The sequence below is a fragment of the Diadema setosum genome, chromosome 18 (genome assembly GCF_964275005.1).
Source record: "Diadema setosum chromosome 18, eeDiaSeto1, whole genome shotgun sequence".
NCBI classification, from domain to species: domain Eukaryota; kingdom Metazoa; phylum Echinodermata; class Echinoidea; order Diadematoida; family Diadematidae; genus Diadema; species Diadema setosum.
The window spans coordinates 36,411,784-36,431,177 of record NC_092702.1 but is presented as its reverse complement, the minus strand read 5'-3'; positions in this window follow the sequence as shown (position 1 = coordinate 36,431,177).

Here is a 19,394-nt window from a genome sequence, read left to right as displayed (position 1 = left end):
GAAAACATGAAAAGAATTTGTGGTTTTTCCCCATTTCGAGGGTGCTGAATAATATACGTGGCCACTATTGACAGGGTCTTTTAACATGACTTTTCCTACCCGGGGGATTTGTCAGTGGCCGTATGTACGGCAGGTGGCTGCTGTAGACCCGGTGGCCGCTAAGGCAGGTGTAGTTGACTAGAACTAGGTATTGTAGCAGTTCAATGGTTGACAAGATAATAATTGACCAAAAAAAAAAGAATGATCAAACGTGTTCGATACCAAAGTGTACAAAAGTTATAGCATGAAATAGCCAGCCATTTAGGGAGAGAAATGGTCACCAATGCTTTGACACGGTGTGATAACAGTCTAATGGCACTAAAGCATCGGGTTCTTAAATAACTTATTCCAGTAACATTCTTATATTTGTCTCCAGTGATTATTACCTATTGTTTCTTTTCTTGGGGGGGGGGGGGTAAGTTTTTCATTGTCTCACGAAGAAATGCTCCTTAGCTGAAGCACCCTGTCAGTGTCATGAAGATCATCCCTTACTGTATAGAGTACTAAATTTAGAATAAATTATCTGTAATATCAAAAATGCAGCGTACCGCAGACGAAGCATAAAATTAATACATTTGTACCTCACTGAATCCATGTACATGTACTAGTAGGTACCTAAACTAAGATATCAGTGACAATACCCACCCTGACCATGAGCGGTTTTTTTACACCAATGTCTGCTGGTTGTAGCTTTTTCAAGTCGGCAACTTACAGGCGTGCAGACAGAAATCTGTGCGATAGATACACGGGTCCGTTTCATGAAGCTATCACATAAAAGCTATCACATAAATCTTAGAATGGCCAAGCCGCTCTTAAGCTAGGAGAGACTTTCACAGACAAGTAAAAACCATTTCACGAAGTCTCTCCTAAGCTATGAGAGACTTTAATTTTTTCAATCGTCATGTTCGAGGGTAATACTAATTAACATATCATTAGCATATCATTAACGTATTCTCCCTATTGTTCTACATGCGGTGAGCACTCGCTACATAGACATAGCACGTATACACACAGTGTATACAGCGCAGAGGCAACAGATCTACGACGGAGGCAAGATCCTGAAGGCTAAGTTGCATTCTACACCGTTACTAGTACATATTTCTATTAGTGAGTATATTTAAAGCTGTCTGCAATTGAAAAGTAATGCATGTGGATTCATAATGTGATATTATTTGGATATATTTTTGTTCGAATCTTCTACAATTCTCCAAGGGCTATCTAGATGTAGATCTAATCTTACCGGTAGTAGCGTTATCACAATAGTCCCACGTAGGCACATCGCCGTTTGTTTGAATGACCAAATGGCCAGCTGAGTTAGGTAGTTTGTTAGCATGGTAGGGTCTAGGGTAACTGCGACCAGCAGCCCCAACGTACAACGTACAGTGTTGGGGCTGCGCCGTTTTGGCCTCGATATCTTAATGTTGTACCAAACGGGTGCCGTTCCGGCGCTGTATTTCCTTAATTTTTCAACAAAAACTACTGGGAATACTTACATGGGTGGAATAAACCTAAATGATTCACATCGGCGACTGTTTGATGCATTTCATTGCTTATGATGCAGAAAATGCTGTCTTATAAGGCAAATATCTTCAGCTCACCGATGCTCACTAAAACTCGCAATCACTTGCACATGCGCACACAATGCATTCAGTGCAGTGCATAGTATACAAATAGTGAATGGTCACGAGTGCAATGGTACGAGATTTCGCACGAGGTGAAAGATATAGGCGCTCTATTCAACGAGGCGAAGCCGAGTTGAATAGTGCGCCTCATCTTTCACCGAGTGCGAAATCTCGTTCCATTGCACGAGTAAAGACCATACACTATTTGATTTATACAACGTCCAAGTAGATCTTTTTGGTCTAAGTAGGCCAAGAAGCAGGCGCGCCGGAAGCAGTTTTGGATTGGGGGGGCAAACATTGGAGGGGGCTCAAGATTAGACCATGCATATGTTACACAATATACACATACACACACACACACACACACACACACACGCACACACATCTATTATATATATATGTATATATATATATATATATATATATGTAAAGTGGCGTACGGTGGGTCGAAACATGGGGGTAACCATAAAGTAATTTTGACGGTCTGTATGCTTGTGCGTGTGTGCGTGAGCAATCTATGGGACTACAATACATTACGGAATGTGTGATACATTCAACAACGCAGTCATTGAGGAACATTGTAAGTTTTCCTTACATGGATTATGGAATGACGGTGTGAAATGATCGACAAATTATATACTGTCAGCATCATAAGGTGAATGGCATAACAATAAAATGCGAGCGAGCGAAGCGAGCGAGCCTGAAAATTTTGATATTCTACAGTTCCAAAACTGGAGTTTTAATTGTAGCTACATATTTCGCTTTGAAATAAATGGGGGCGCATCGGGCGCAACTGCTGGCAATTATTGGCAGCAACATTAGGAGAATGGTATAACGATTCAATGCGAGCGAGCGAAGCGAGCAAGCTTGAAAATTTTGACATTCTACAGTCCCAAAACTGGGGTTTGTAGCTTTATCTTTCACTTTGGAAATTAATGGGGCGGCGCATCGGGCGCAACTGCTGGCAGTTACTGAAGCAGCAACATCAGGAGAATGGCATAACGATTCAATGCGAGCGAGCAAAGCGAGCGAGCTTGAACTTTTTACAGTCCCAAAACTGCCGTTTGTAGCTATATTTTTCGCTTTGGAAATTAAGGGGGGCGCACCGGGCGAAAACTGCTGGCAATTACTGGCAGCAACATCAGGAGAATGGAATAATGATTAAATGCGAGCGAGTGAAGAGAGCGAGCTTGGGATTTTGACATTCTACAGTCCCCAAACTGCCGTTTGTAGCTTTATTTTTCGCTTTGGAAATTAAGGGGGCGGCGCATCGGGCGCAACTGCTGGCAATTACTGGCAGCAACATTAGGAGACTGGCATAACGATTCAATGCGAGCGAGCAAAGCGAGCGAGCTTGAGAATTTTAACATTTTACAGTCCAAAAACTCCTGTTTGTAGCTATATCTTTCGCTTTGGAAATTAAAGGGGGGGGGGGCATCGGACGCAACTGCTGGCAATTACTGGCAGCAACATTAGGAGAGTGGCATAACAATTCAATGCGAGCGAGCTTGACAATTTTGACAATTTACAGTCCCAAAACTCCCATTTGTAGCTATATTTATCTTTCGCTTTGGAAATTAAGGGGTGGGGGCATCGGGCGCAACTACTGGCAATTACTGTCAGCAACATTAGGAGAATGGCATAACAATTCAATGCGAGCGAGCGTGAAAATTTTGACATTCTAGAGTCCAACAACTGCCGTCGCACCGGGCTCAACTGCTGAATGCGAGCGAGCGAAGCGAGCGAGCTTGAAAATTTTGACATTTTACAGTCCAAAAGCTGCCGTTTGAAGCCATATTTTTTCTTTAATTCATATTATACATATTTATTTTATTTTCTTTGTTTATTCATTTATTTTTATTATCATTGTTATTATCATTATTTTTTTTTGAGGGGGCTTTTTGGGGGGGCAAAAATGCGTTTTGCCCCCCCACTTTTTGGATTGGGGGGGCGGCCGCCCCCCCTGCCCCCCCACTTCCGGCGCCTATGCCAAGAAGTCTATATATGTATGAAAAATATAGCCATACTTGCATGTGGATCCACTGCGATTCTCTTTCTGGCTTGTGCAATCAGTGTAGTATACAGGTCACAGCTATACTAGCGCTAATACACGTACACTAGCACTACGTAGGCATACGTACGCGCATGCATGTACCGCACACGTACCTGCGCTAGCTGCATGCGATCCCCAATATGCAACACACAGTACACGCAGTACCGTACAATTTCTCGAACCGTGGAATAGAACGAAAAAATCGAACCAAGTTGCACGCAAAAATAGAACCAAAATTGCACGGCGCGTTGAATGGAGTACTTATTTAATATCACGTCACCAACAATCCTCCAATCAAATTACAAGGATCTACTTGGACGTTGTATAAACAGCTGTAGTACTCGCTGCATGATGCATATTCACCGTGCGATAATACATTATTCATATCCTTTTGCGTCCGTAACGTTGACGTCATTATTTACGCATGCGTAGATGCGTACTGATGGATATACACGTTCAAAATAGCAGCAAAGCTCTCCACTAGGGCAGACCGCCTACTCCTAAAAAATGTGGAAAATTATGCAGTTTCCAGATAAATTGGTGAGAAGGACCAAGGCAATGGGGTAGTGTATATTTCATTTTATATTGTCACTGTGTTTATGATGGACATTTAGGCATGGTTTATTTGTGAAGTTGCCGTATATGTGGCAATAGGGAGTTGTTCGTGATTCTCACTTGAACGAAACTGCGGGGTAGCCGCCAGGACCCCGCCGCAGGCGGCGGGTCTCCGGGGCTAGGTCTAGGGTAACTGCGACCAGCCCCAACACGCAGTACAGTGTGTAACTGTGTACACGGAGCGTCCCGGGGTTAGGTCTAGGGCTACTACAACTTCTACAAGTAATAGTGAAATGTTTGTGGGTTGATTTTTAGCGTGCAGATATTTCATGAGAGCAATTGCCCGATTTGTTCATGTATGGGTGAATTGCAGGTAACTTAAGGCGTGAATAGTGAAGGGATCGAAGAAGAAACCGGAAATTTCATAAGTGAAGAATTGGTCTGCATTTTATTATTAGTATTATATTTTTGAAGACGTGTCTAACATTGAATAATTACACTGTCACTAGCTGTGTGGATAGTATTCAGAAGTGATACAAATTTTCTGTTTGTGTCAAATCGACAGGAAAGATCTGGTTTTTTTTTCAGTCTAGAAAATCTCAGATTATTTTGTCTAACAGAATTATGGGCCTAGCCTAAGCCTAATGTTTTTTAGGCCCTAACGTGAACTTATAGCGTTAGCATTTACACTACAGAGAACCAGCTGTACGTTACCTGTGTCATTGTTACGTTTACAAGTCCTAATGTTACTATCTAACGTTACTAATATAGGTCTACAACAAAAACTTGTAAAATACTAGGGGTTAGGGGTTATAACTGCAACCAGCCCGAACGCGAAGCACTGTGTACAACTAACAGGGAGTGCCCTGGGGTTAGGGCCGGTAGTACTATCTGGAGAGTCCGACAGTGGTTAGACTAACTAGATCAATTAGTAATAGTAGGGCCTAGTAGTAGTACGTAGATCCAGGTCTACACAGAATATGAATTGGAAACCATGGTTCAGATCTTGGTTCAGACTTGAAAGCTATCTTCAACAATTCTAAGTGCATACAGCACTGTAATCGCAATGCATGTGTCACAATAAGATAGAGAATGATGTTTACCTAAAGTCATTGGCACGGAACCTCTAGAATTCTACTACTATACTACCAGATGTCTATAGATCTAGAATCCAGTGGTATAGTGATCCTGAGTAGCACCTACTGACCTAGATACTACTTAACCAGTGTATACCAAAAGTATAACCAGACTAGACCCTTTGCCTTGGTATTCTTAAACATATTATCATTAACATAAGTAGGCCTATCACTCATCAGTAAGGAAGTTAATAGGTCTTCTAAATAGTGCTATCTATCTAGGCAGTTAGTAGATTCTATAGGTCCATACTCCGATGCTAGTACCGCTTACACAACTTCTTTTAGCAATTTAATTGATGATGATGACATGACAACAGTTGATGATCAGAGTCAGACTGTGGCTGCATCTCAGGCTGTAACTGTGATCAACCCGAATGTGAAATCACAGTACAGCTGGTCCTACCAGATCTTAGGTAGATGTAGACCTTGCAACATGGATGCCTATCGACAAGATCTAGAACCTCAAGAAGTCATAATACCCTAAACTATAGGCTTACACATGTTTAATTGAGACAACTCAAATACTAGTAGTATGTCTTTTAATCATCCCCCCCAAAAAAATAATGATATAAGGTCCTTTATATATTTAAACTGCAAAAACATGTGAACTGATTTCAAATTTCATGCAGATTCTAGATTTTGTGTGTAAAATCTTGTATAATCAAACAACAGTTTGAAAACACGTTTTCTATTTTGTATTCACATTTTTAATTATAATGTTAGGTATGGAACATCAGTCAGACGGCTACAATCAGACTTCTTCATCTAATAAAGCCCAGAGTCAGTTGCTGAACTTCACTGAACACAGAACCAAACTGCTGAACTTCCATCTTCTCCACAGCTAGACTGCTACTGAACTTCGTCGAGACTTACGATGTATCTACCAGCATGGTCACCTTCAACACAATGCTAGTATTTTAACTTATAATACTATTTTAGCAGACAACATATCTGTATATTTTCAAATACTACAATTGCAACATTATTTACATTTGGACATCAAATTGTCTCTGGATTTTTAGTTGAATAGTGTTAGACAGGAAATATTGAAAACAATGTTTGCTGTAATGTCCATCTTGGAAATTGAAAACAAACATTCTTCTCCAGTGAATAGTGACCCTTCTAGAAACAACTGTTTTTTGCATTTTTTATTTCACTATCTGTAGAATATTACATACTGATCCAATTGAAAAGAGATAATTCATGGAAGGGGGGGTACCTGCATGTCTACATGTATCAAGCTCCTGAAACAAACTTTAGCAGTCACATTATCTTAATAATGTAGGCCCTACTATGATTGTTTATTTACCCTCTCCCTTTTCTAGTATCAAAACCACCTTATGCTCTTACAATGTTTGAAACAAGAATATTCGACATAGCTAATCATTTTAAACTGTGAAAAGTCCTATTTATAGCTTATGGATCAGTAGATACTAGTGAATTCATTCTTTCAAAATCAATGGTAGGGCTTTTCAATTTGATTGCTATAGCTTGTTATAGCAAAGGCAAAGCACCCATCTCTAACATACTTTCTAATGTCCCATGTCCTGCACTATTGTTTTGTTTGTAAGATATTAACTGTTCTTGTATATTGAATAAACTCCAAACAGCCAAGGACCAGACAACATGTGAACTTCATCCACTTCAGAGTTAATGACTGGGGGCAAGATGCAAATGGAAAAGTCAAGTGACAGTGTCATGGATATTCCACCATCTTCATTTGGTGTGTTAAATGATTATTTTTAGCTATTTAAGCAAGTTGAGAAATCATGTTATCTTGATCATCTACAGTTGGCAGCAAAATTATTCAGCCCCTCTCTTGCATGTTGGACACTCTGGCATAATGAATTACATTATAACTGAGATCATTTCTAAATCATACAAGTGGTGATAAGATAGTTTGCTACAAGTAAATAACAGATCAGTAGCCTTTGATTTGCATAATATAGTTACAAACTTTGATCATTCATGTATAAAGAGATATGGTCCAGTGAGCACATTTATGGTCATTTTCAGTCCTTTCGGTGATCACTGAAATGCTTCGTTGAATATGGTTTGTTCACTCAATGTTTTGATAGGTGACACAATATGATGGAATTTGATGTAGGATTCTTAATATTTCAATTGGCATTTTTCATTGTACAAAAATATTTAGATGAACTCATTTCTAGTGAAAGTTGCCACCATAGAGTTTGTACAGAGGTTTAGCCGTGATATTAATAATTCAAAGTTTAAGTCATGTCAAAATGAATATAACCCAATGAAATGCTAAGAGTTGTGTAAAGAATGGCAAGATACTATTTAAAATTCCATAAAAACAAAAGAAATTAATCGTTATCATCAGACCATAACACGTCATGCTTCAGTGATCACAGAAAGGTCTGAAATGACCATAATGTGCTCACTGGACCTTATCTCTTCATGCATGAATGATCAAGAGTTTCTAACTATATGCAAATCAAAGACTATTGATCAGGTAGGCATTTGTCATAAACTATCTGTTCACCACTTGTATATGATTGAGTAATTGTAACGTTATTTATTTTGCTATAGTGTCCATAATGCAAGGGGGGTGAATAATTCTGCTGCCAACTGAATAAAGTGAATGCCTGTTATTAATTTCCCCTCTCATTCATTACTAAAATTACCTCATACTCTTACAATTTGCTAACAGGGGCTCATTACATAGTGATTCAAACTTTGAAAACTGGCAATTACAATTTGTTGTTCACATAATATATCTTACAAAATTGATAATCATTGATGAACATTTTGTTATTATTGCTTGTTTTAATAAAGATGTACACTCATCTCAAATATTTTCCAACTATCCAATTTGTGCATCCGATGTTTCTGTTTGTATGGTATTTAACTGTTCTTATATTTGCACACCCAAAGGCCTGAAGAGAGCTGAACCTCACCAAGCCGTGGGACAGACAACTGCAGCTGAACTTCACCCAGGTCAGAGTCAGACTACAATTGGACTACGAACTGTATAGCAGCATCTTATCTACGACAGAACACAAGTATGCTTTTCTCAAATTAAACTTGAAAGTATAAAGATTTTACAAAATACACAACTTGAATAACAGTTGAAAAAGGGCAACCTCTGTTGATGACATATCAGTTACAGGTAATTCGGTCTTTCTTATTTTAGCAATTATTGTAGACTCGGTGGACAAACAATGTCACCTCTATATGTGAACTGTTCCATACGAGAAATGAAGAAATTAGTACATTTATACACCCCAGTTGGGAGTTGATTTGATGTTTATGTCTATATCAGCCACAATTGGGAATTCAGTACGGCTTACATTAGTTGATTAACGCACTGACATAGCAATGCAGCTGATTTATTGCATAACCCATTGAATCATCTTTCTGTTTATTTTGGAACCCCCAGCTTGCCTGACATAAGTTACAATCCTTTTTAAAAAGTCATGAATGTATAACGTTCTGTCGAGTTCTGTCGTTCTGACGAGTGTTTAAAGTCACAATCACATTCTCATTTTGAGTCTGTGTCACACCTTTTTTGTTATCAGGAAGAATCTGCTACACTAATTCTTGTGTATGACATCCCAGACGATTTTCTTAGTTTTTTTTTTTCGTAGATGCTGTTAAACTGTTTCTAATATACTGTATAAGAAATTGCTGAAAAGTAGTTCTGTGTAATGATATGTGTGCCAGTCGTGTGTGTATTCATTCAACTGTAAGCCCACATATTTTAACACTCTGTATAATGTCAGGCAGAGGGGATGAATGGCGTGTCATAAAATTTCAGTATGTAACCAATATTTGTTTTTCCATATTTGTATTTCTTTTTTCTTTCATATAGATTCTCAAGGCATGGAGCTTGCCGAGGGTGATGCAGACAGGTTGAATGCAACATATGATAGTTTTTACCGCTGTAAATATATATATATGAATTTAATCTTTCAAAATCAATGTATATATAGTGAAACCCCGTTATAACGAGGTCCGTGGGACCGCCAATATTGCCTCGTTATAACCGGTTCCTCATTATAACCGTATGCACTAAAAACAAAGAAAACATAAGCATGGAGTCACATATACCAAGCAATCAAACTTATGAGCAGTCTTTGTGTTGTTATTACACAAGTAAATGGATCATTATTATTGAGAAAGAATAAAAAGGAATCATTTGTGAGTTGATACCAAAAGAATAAAAAAAAAGAAGGGGTTGAAAACGCGTTCTTTGTTTTTCTTCTGAAAATCTCTTTGCGTGTGTTGTGCATGCCTTCTCGAAAAGTGCACGGCAGGGTTGAATTCGTAATCCTTTCTACACCTATCTCTTCCTCGTGTATTGAACCATTCTGAAAGAATGAAAATATCATTTGTGAAACACAGTATGAAATTTTAATAAACAAAATCACATTGTATTAAAAACATTTGTTACTTTTTTTCTGAACATGGGTGCAAGCAGAGTAACATGCATTATTAAACTTATTGTGCGCCCAGCGGATCGCGATGATTACATTATTAATTATTTAGGCTGTATTCCATGATGTTTGCACCAGCAGGGGTTGAAAATGCATTTTGTATTTTTCTCCCCAAAATCTCTTCGCATTTTGTACATGTGTCCTTGAAAGGTACACGACATGGTTGAATTCATGATCCTTTTTACGACTATCTCTTCCTCATTATAACGGACCATTCTGAAAGGATGAAATTATTCATTTGTAAAATACAGTGTGAAATGATATGAACATCACGATGATTTCATTAATTATTTCGGCTGTAATCTTTTACGTAGTATACACATCAATGTTTCACAACCAGCAAAACAACTGGAAGTCGGAACTAACATGGAAAGGATTATGATTTTGCAGAGGTTGTGCTTTTCTAATATACAAATAGTTTAGGAGAGTCCATCTGAATTGAGTTGTACATCATTTTAAATCATAGAGTCTGCTCTTTCAGAAAGAGGATTGAGCTTTTAACTTTTTGGAAGATACTAAGAAACCACTAATGAAGTGCTACAGAGCATACCATTCTCAGAGGAATTCAAAGTTCATTTGATGAAAATCGATTTTGAAATGGCTGAGACATCCAAAAGCAAAGTAAAACAAAGTAAAAGCGATTCTAATGAAAGGTTGGTTCCACCTTTTATTAGGAATCGCTTTATTTTGCATATTTCAGCCATTTCAAAACCAATTTCATCAAGTAAACATTGAATTCTTCTTGGAATTATGTGCCCTTTCATATTTCAGAAGAGGTTTCTCATTATATCACACACACAAAAAAAAATCTGAAACCAGGTCTCAACCAAAACTACACCATCCCTTTAACCAGAAATCCATGTTTGGTGACTTTTTGTGACTTTTTGGGGGTTTTATGCATATGAAGCTACAATCAGATTATTGCAGTTTGACTGCTGAACTTCACTCAGAGTTTTGTCATAGATGAGTCCATAGGTGATGGCATAAGTGCTTTGCCAGGCATTAACCAAAACCAGAAATGAGACAAATCCCCCTTAGAAGAAAAGAGAAACAAATGCATTGCAAAACAAAACAGAACAGCTAAGCATGCAAAAAAGTCGGTGAAAAGCAAACGGGTGAATCGAAGCACACTGAAAAAAATAAAATAAAATAAAAAAAAGATTTAAAAAAACCGAAAAGAAGATTTATAGTAAAGTGGAAGAAACCATTTTAAAATGGACAAATGCAAATCTCTGTCAGCACATAACAGTCTGATTTCTGATTGCTTTGATGAATAAAAGCTATTGTGTAGTAGACAAGGTCATTATTATTAGTACTATTATCATAATTAGTATTCTGATGTAGGGAACCTCAGAGTGCAAAAAGAGTGGATTGCAACACATATCATTGTATGCTTACCAAATATTTGCAATGATAGAATTGCTTGAAGTTCAGCTGCTTTCACAATTTGATTAATAAACCATGAAAATATTTCAAATGATTATGAAAGATGTGTTGAGGTATAAGTGATCCAAACATAAATACATCACTGAACGTTGCAGTGCATTATTTTTGTTATTGTTTCCAGGCGTGTGGCGGCAAACTTTATGTAACCAAGTTAGAAAATTATATCTATGCGGGCAATTATAATTTGATCAGAAAGATATAATTAAAAATAGCTTATTATGTAGAAATGAAGTAGAGTGTAATACCAGAAAATACTGTGAGTGATAATAATTTCACAAAGACTCTTACCAGTATCATCATTGTGGTTATGATAATTGTGCTGTGATTATGACGATATTGAATAATGAAATACATGTTTTCAAGATCAGATTTTCCAATGAATCTGGCAACCAGAATATGAAAATTTGACAGCAACAACTGTTTCAATAGTTTCTGCAGTTACATAATCTGTCACATGACATGTAGTTAAATTGTGTAGAACTAATATTAACCCTATAAAGCCCAAGGGGGGGGGGCACATTGTGCCCCCCTACCAGATTTTCATTCGCCACTCCTTCGCCCTTTATCCAATTTTAACCAAATTTGGTGACTTTTCCTAAAATCTTATTCTCAACGTTTTGATATATAATTTGGCTATATTTGATATTACTGGTTGCCATGGCAACCATAAACTGACAACCATGTCAGTCAGATTTTTGCATATTTTTCTGTTCCAATTCAAATTTACAATATTATAATGTATGAAATGGGCGTTTCTTGGCTGAAATTTGCTGAAGAAGCAGAATGTGAAGTAATTATGGCCTTGAAATGTTTTTCCTATTATTTCCTTTGTTTTTCTGTGCCAACAGCATAAAACAATAGATATAATAGAGATGCTTGAAAATAACAGTATTTTCCAAAGATTGACGTTCTATTTTGTGTCATTTTGATTCCTTCACCCAAGTTATACCTCTAATATCATTTGTTTATCACATTATCAATCTGCAAACTTAAAATTCCAATATTATGGGAATATGAAATATGATTACTATGCATGTACCTATCCCAAACAATACATCATAGGTCTCATAATGTATTTCTTTATTTTGTTATGAATAGCGCCCCCATGTGGTGACCTTGAGAAATTTCAACCATAACAAATAATCAGCTTTGACTTGCACATCATTTGTGGCAAATATGAAAAATATTGGTCTATGATAAGACATATATACTGGGGATAAAGAAATTATACAGAAAAATCATGTTTTTAGCATATTTCCTATGTATTTCTTTATATTTTGATAAATAGCGCCCTCTATGGGTGACCTTGAAAAAACTCAAGTATGCGGTCATGTCACTGATCTCCCATGTAGAGTATGAGTTGCTCTACCCATGTGCCAAATATGATGATGAGACATCAAACAATAACAAAGTTATATAGAGGGCACAATGTGCCCCCCCCCCCCCCCTTGGGCCTGGGAAGGGTCAAAATAGCTTGGGCTTAATAGGGTTAATGAGTATGAAATTGATAGTGGTGAATGAATTAAATAATTGAATCATTATCGGCGCTTGTCATTCTGCATCTTTGAATGAAATGTGTTTCAATTGTGGCAATTGATGAGTAAAATCAAATCCAAGTATGAAACCATGAATACCTGCAGAAACTTGAACTATCACTCATTGTGATTTTTACCCCCACCTCCAACTGAGGGAGTTCGTTCAACTAGCACTAACTTTATACGGTTTTATTTTTTATAAAAAGGTGTTACCATGGGAACGCATTGTTCAACATTGAATAAAGTTGTGTTTTGTTTATTAAAGAATTCTGTTCGTCATATGTGTCATAATTACGTATCGCAAATCAAGTGCTCAAAAACTGAGGAAGTTGGATGAATAAACTGGTAAGTCCTATGATTTTCATTAAAAAATGATGTTACCATGGCAACACACTGTCCAATATTAATGGAAGAAAATTTGAAAGAAAGGTTTGCACAAATACATATTATGACTGTCACATGTGTCAAATATCAAGTCAAATGCTCAAAAGCTGAGGAAGTTAGCTGAATCCACAGTATTTTTATATGATTTTCATTCAAAATACTCTGTTACCATGGCAACACATTGACAACGATCAAAGAAGAAATTCGCACATCAGTCAATGTACTTCAGCAGTCTCGTGTGCCAAATTTCAAGTAAAATGCTCAAATACTGAAGGAGTAAAGTGAATCCACAAATTTTTTTTATTATATTCATTGAAAAATGCTGTTACCATGGCAACACAATGTTCCATATCTATGAAAGATTGAAGTTTGCACAACTGCATATCATAGTGGTCACATGTGCCAAATTTCAAGCCAAATGCTCAAAAGCTGAGGGAGATGGCTGAATCCACAATAGTTTTGCATGCTTTTTATTCAAAGTCTGTTGTTACCATGGCAACGCATTGTTCAACAATGACGAAAAATGAAGTTTGCACATCTACGTACTATACCGGTCACATGTGCCAAATTTCAAGCCATTGCTCAAAGACTGACAAATTTATCTGAATTCACAATATTTTTAGATGCTTTTAAGTGAAAAAAAAAGAATGCTGTTACCATGGCAACGCATTGTTCATCATCAACAAAAGATTAGTTTTGCACATCTACATACTGTAGCGGTCACATGTGCAAAAATTTAGGTCAAATGCTAAAAAACTATACGAAGTTAGATCAATCCACATATTTCTTTGTATGATTGGTATAGAAAAAACTGTTGTTGCCATGGCAACAGATTTCTTCACATCCACACACGGAAAAAAAGCGTCTTGCACAACTACACATTACATTGATCTGATTCTATGCTGAATTTCAACTGCATTGCTTTAAAACTGAGTGTAGTAGTGTAATCCACAATAATTTGTATGATTTTTATGAAAATGTCTGGCCAGTCTGTATTCCTAAGATCTTAATGCAGACTGCTACCGTAATGCCGTAGACGTGTACAGCCAGCGACGTGCCCGCAGAAGTACTATTCTGTAGTGCAAATGCTCTACAGGACAAGAGGTGTCAGATGACTGTCATGGTACTGATAAGCTAGACTAGGCTTGGCCTTATTAGTGCTCCTTGTGAATAATGAGCCGGCCGGATATACCCTTGGGTAAACTCCTTAAACTGCCGGAGAACAGGGCGATGAGATCAAGCTCCATATGTTCTGGTAGGGGTAGCCATAGCTTAGCCATGCAGATCTAGTGAACGTGATAAAACTGTCACCAGTGTCACTGAATAGTAACTTCTGCCCTGTTGCTCTGTAACATCTAGCAACTCACAAATGCAACAAGTTGTTCCTGCGACCGTCTCAGCCTTGCTGTGCCGTCGACCCACAGGGCACCTTGCCAAGGGATGCTGGATTGCACAGTGCGCTGGGCAGCATCGACATCGTTAGCGCAGCCTACTTTTTATGAGATGAGTACAACTGATTATTCACCTACAGCTACTGCGTACGAGGTAACCGACGCCCCACGTTATATAGGTAGTGGTGGAAAATGAGCAAAGTCCATATACAGTGCACTCCCGTTATAACGAACACGGTTATAACGAAATTCCGGTTACAACGAAATAAACTTTAGGGCCGCAACATTATCAACTCTATGTATTTTTATTGTTTATTCATTCGGTTATAACGAAATTTCGTTATAACGAAAGAAAACTGCCGGTCCCGAGGACTTCGTTATAACGGGAGTCCACTGTAGCAACACTACCGCATTCGGGTTAACCGATGGAGACTTGAGAAATGGTAGAGTCCATAGTGGTTCCAAAGGAACAAAGCAAGTGTTTAATCTAGCAGCTTGGAACGTTCGTACAACCAATGACAGTGTTAATTCCCTACGACCGGAAAGAGCTACAGCTATTATCTGCCGGGCTCTGGAGGAAGCAGATGTTGACATTTGTGCACTTAGTAAGGTGCGTCGTCCAGGTACTGGAAACGTTAAGGAAAGAAGTCACACAATATATTGGAGTGGAGGAAAAGACAAAACTGCAGGAGTGGGATTTGCTGTTTCTAACAAATTTAGTCACATCAACCCAGTACCCATCTCCGATAGGATCATGACAGCTCATGTCAAGCTGAAGAACAATGTCCATCTCTCATTAATCAGCGTCTATGGACCTACAATGCAACGACCTGAACTCGAGAAAAAACAATTTTATGAGCAGCTCGGCGAGTGTATCACCAGTGCCAAAGGAGATGGCATTATTGTGCTTGGTGACTTCAATGCTCGTGTTGGTAAAGACTGGGAGTCCTGGCCATCAGTCATAGGCAGGCATGGAGTAGGTCACATGAACTCTAATGGCCTTTTGCTATTAGAGTTCTGCACCCGGATGAAGCTTTCAATAATGGGTACTATGTTCCAGCTGAAAAATCGGCTCAATAACACTTGGCAACACCCACGCTCGAAACATTGGCATCAGTTGGACCATGTTCTCGCCAATTCACAAGCAAGACAGTTCATCAGGGTCACCAAGGTCAATCCTTCTGCAGACTGCTTTACGGATCACAGGCTATTGCTGTGTAAATGCAGTACAGTGATCAAGTCAAGGAAGAAACGTGCAAGACCTCCCTGCAAACTTGATACCCATCTAACTAACAAAAAGAAACTTATGTTAGAAAGTTTCTTAGAGGAAAAAATCCCTGACTGTGAATCATCCTGGGATGACTTGAAAGAACTACTTCAGAATGCTGCAGATCACATCTTTGAAAAGAAAAAGAGGAAGAGCGAAGACTGGTTTGATGATCAAGAGCAAGAGATTCAGAAGCTCTTGAAGGAAAAACGGAAAACTGGTGATATAAAAGGGCTAAGAGAAGAAATTCGGAGAATGAAAAATAAGTGGTTTCAACAGAAAGCAGAGGAGGCTGAGAGATATGTTCAGGAAAAGAATCACAGAGAGTTTTACGCAACTCTTAATGCTGTGTATGGTCCCAAATCGAAGAATGTTCATCCGGTCAAGTCAAAGCAGGGTGAGCTCCTGTCTGCACCTGAAGACATCAAAGACAGATGGGTTGAACACTTTGACGAGCTTCTTAATCAACCGACAAATGTCGACTGGGAGATTCTCAATGAAGTCGATCAACTTCCAACCATTGATGAGTTTAGTGATCCTATTTCAATGGATGAACTTGAAACAGCACTCAAGAACACAAGACTGAGAAAGAGTCCGGGCCCAGATGGAATTATTCCAGAGGTCATAGTCCATGGTGGTAGAGTTTTGTGGACTTTCCTGCTGACTCTATTCAATCTGTTCTGGTTTACCGAGAGACTACCTTCTGATCTGACAGATGCAAATATTTCTATCCTTTTTAAGAAAGGTGATCGCAGCTTGTGTGAGAGCTATCGTGGCATATCTCTGCTCAGTGTGGTAGGGAAGATTTTTTCGGATGTTATACTTCAGAGACTTCAACACCTAGCAGAGAAGATTTATCCCGAGTCACAATCTGGCTATAGGAGTAGCAGAAGCACGATTGATGGCATCTTTACACTACGGCAAATAATGGAAAAATGTAAGGAGCAGCGTTGTAATCTACACATTGCTTTTATAGATTTTACCAAAGCTTTTGACTGTGTTAATCGAGAGCTGGGATGTCCAGAGAAATTTGTATGCATTATCAAGAAACTGTATTCTAATGTACATGCCAGACTTCTCATCAATGGTGAACTTTCGGACTCAATAAACTACAATAGTGGAGTAAAACAAGGTTGTAAATTAGCTCCTACACTTTTTGGAATTTATGCCGCTATACTCCTCCATCTAGCCTTTAAAGATGTTGATCCTTTCTGCAGTATCAAAGTGCGTTTCAGATATGATGGAGATATTTTTGATTGCGTCGCCTAAAAGCCAAAACTAAGATACTCACAGATGATATAAGAGAAGCTCAATATGCTGATGATATTGCCATTTTCTGTAATGAGTCTTCTGCACTACAGACTCTTTTATCTGCATACAACACATTATCCCTAAAGATGGGTCTACGTATCAACATTAAGAAGACAGAGACAATGAGTGTGTGAGAGCAAGTTGATTTCTACATTGATGGAAATAAACTTTGTAGAGTTGACCGTTTCAAATATCTTGGCAGTTACATTACAAAAGACTGCAAAGCAGATGAAGAACTCAAGGCACGCATTCAAGCCGCATCATGTGCAATGGGAAGATTGAGGCAATGAGTATTTCAGTGCCGGGATTTGACTACTGAAACAAAACTCAAAGTGTATAACCAATGTGTGACCCCTTTACTGCTATATGGGAGTGAAACATGGACACTCTATCGGCGCCTTATAAAGCAGCTCAGGACCATTCAACAACGACACCTTAGGTCTATTCTCCACATCAAGTGGGACCACTTTGTCACAAATGATGAAGTATTGGAACAGGCAAAAACACTTGACATTGAAACCACCCTCGTTAAAAATCGACTACGATGGGTTGGTCATGTTGTGCGAATGGAAGCTGCCAGACCTGTCAAGGAGCTCTTTTTTGGAGAGCTTGATGATGGCTCTCGCAGTATAGGACGCCCAAAGACATGCTGAGGAGAGCCGATGTCCTTCACAACTGGAGAGACCATGTTGATGACAGACATGAATGGCGGAAATTCACTCATGATGTCAGCATGAAAATTGATCATCAGAGGAAGGAGGTTAACAAGTTGAGAAGAGAAAAGCGTCACCAACAACAGTCAAGATGAAAAAATGGACGTTTGTTTTGATGTTTCTTTTGAATTTTTGGTAATCTCATCTTGTAAATTGTATATTTGCCCGTGTCGGGATTTAGGCGTATAATACTGAATTATGTATATATATATGAAAATATGTCGTTGCCATGACAAAGCATTACGCGATATTAACGAAAAAGATGTCTTGCACATCTACCTTTGACAGTGGTCACACATGCCAAATTTGGGGTCAATTACTCCAAAAATGAGAAAAAAAGTTTGATACGATGACTCTCAAAAAGCTATCACATAAACTTAGGAGTGCTCCTGACCACTCCTAGATTTATGTGATAGCTTTGCCAAATTAGGAGAGACTTTATGTGCTAGCTTCGTTCATGAAATGGTTTGTAGAAAAAGTCTCTCCTAAGTCTTCTTCTTCTTCTTCTTCTTCTTCTGGTTAAGTCTGCCTCCTTCAATAGCCTGAAGATTCTTGCAGACTGGTACTATTTACATTATAATACAATTTATTTACAGATATTTACAAGCACATAGAAAATTTGACGAAAACAACTAGCCACTGTGATCAACCGTTAGACGGTTTCGAAATGATCCCACAGATGGCGCAGAAACAATGTCTGACGACAGGGAATTCCAGTTCCTTACAGTTCTTGGGAAGAACGAATGGCGATGCGATTCAGTTCTCGAATATGGTACCTGATAGGAGTGTGGTTGCGAGGCTCTCGTTAACTGAGTAGCCTGTTTGATAATATAGTCCTGTGCTGAAAGAGGAGTAAGATTATTGTGTATTTTGTACATCATAATTAGCCTGTCATTTTCTCTGCGCTGTTCCAGAGTGGTCCAATCAAGCTCTTGTAGCATTTTGGTGACACTTGAGGTGTTATGGTAGCGATTTAAAGTGAATCGCGCAGCTCTTCTCTGGACCATTTCCACTTGGTGGATTAGGTTCTTGGTGAATGGGTCCCAAACTGTAGAAGCATACTCAACAATTGGTCGAACCAACGTTTTGTAAGCTGTGGCTTTAACATCAGAAGATTTTAAGCGAAGATTGCGTTTTAGAAATGCAAGCACGTTATTGGCTTTATTGACAGTATTATTGATGTGTTGGGTCCACTTCAAATCAGAAGTAATGGTTACACCTAAGTACTTCACGGATTCAACAGATTCAAGAGGGGCGTTATTTAGATGATACACGTGTTGCACCTTACTTCTTTTCCTGGATATTGTCAAAACCTTGCACTTATCTGTGTTCAAATCCATCATCCATTTTTTCGCCCAGTCACCAATTTTGTTTAGGTCCTCTTGAAGATTTTGCGTATGATTTTGATTGTCGATGGTCATGTAAGAAATTGCATCATCGGCAAAAAGGCGAACCTTTGACGCGAGACCATCAGGTAAGTCA